Raw genomic sequence first — 1,364 nt, 5'->3', positions numbered from 1 at the left:
CAAAGAATACAATAAAAAATAATAAATTATAACAAATCTCATTCAAGAAAAAAAATCTCAAAAATAAATTTCCATCCCTTAAAGGTTAATAAAAGCAGGAGAAGTTTAATATATTTGTTTATCATACCAAAAATAAATTAATGAATTACCACGTCAGAAGGAAAATATTCCCTTTTAACGACAAATTACACTGCAGATACAAGCCCGACCGTCATTTGGCCGCGGCATTTATCACAATTAGCGCCACAAAATAGCCACTTAATTTCAGTACGGGATTCTTCCCTCTTTCTCTCCGTGAAAAAAAAGAAAGCAATACCTTCGTTTACCGGCGACAAAAAGAGCCGGCCCTTGTACCTTTGTTTCGCCGCAGTTAACTCGCTCGTAACGTGTCGTCACCCTTCCGGCAAAAACGTGCTATGGAAACGCGTCGCGACGACCCTTATATAACCTGAAGGGTCGGAGAAGATTTGTGGTCGCGTTGGGTGGATCGCATAGGAAACTCAAAGGGACGGAATCCCAATCTCCTTCCATTGACGTGCGGTCAGACAGTCGATTTTGAATAGACTTCTCTAAAGCGAAAATCAAGAAGGCGCGTTTCAATTGTTCGTTCGAATGATGCCGACGATATAGAGCTACGGACAATCTTAAAGGTTGTTGACTGACAACTTCGAAAACACGTGTATCACGCGGTATAATAACTTGGCAGGTGCTACAGTCGCGGTTATAATATCGCTTTGAAGGAATACTTAGTAGAAAGTGTGATATTTTTTGCCGTAATTAATAGATTCTATATTAATACAATTATATTTGTGCAATCTAATATAGTAATCATCTCTCTTATTCTAAAATAATTTACTTAACTCAAATGCATATTTCATTCACTCGGTATAGTACATAACATAGTTTATTACATCATTTGTGTTAAAATTGTATTTTATAATTTCAGTATTTCTAAATATACTTAAATGTGTAGTTTAGATTATCTACTTTTTGTCAGAATAATGACATGTAATGATAAATAATTGCAGGATTCGAAAGTGCATTCATATATAAAACATGTATTGTTAAAAACATTTGTGTATTAAAATGCATGATGCACTTACAATTATAAATAAAATCTATATTATTTGATGCAAATTATTCACAAAAGTTATCTTTATAAAAAATTCGCTTGATATCATTTATTTTTTCAGAATATTTAACATATAACATGACAAATAATTAAAAAATCAGAAATTCATACATATATAATATATGAATATATTTAAAGATACAATGTATATAGAAAATGAATATATATATATATATATATATATATATATGTATTCTATTTTTGATATATTATATACATACATGAATTCTAA

This window comes from Atta cephalotes, assembly GCF_000143395.1.
Source record: "Atta cephalotes unplaced genomic scaffold scaffold00005, whole genome shotgun sequence".
Taxonomy (NCBI): domain Eukaryota; kingdom Metazoa; phylum Arthropoda; class Insecta; order Hymenoptera; family Formicidae; genus Atta; species Atta cephalotes.
The sequence above is the reverse complement of the archived record's forward strand: the minus strand, read 5'-3'. Positions refer to the sequence as shown.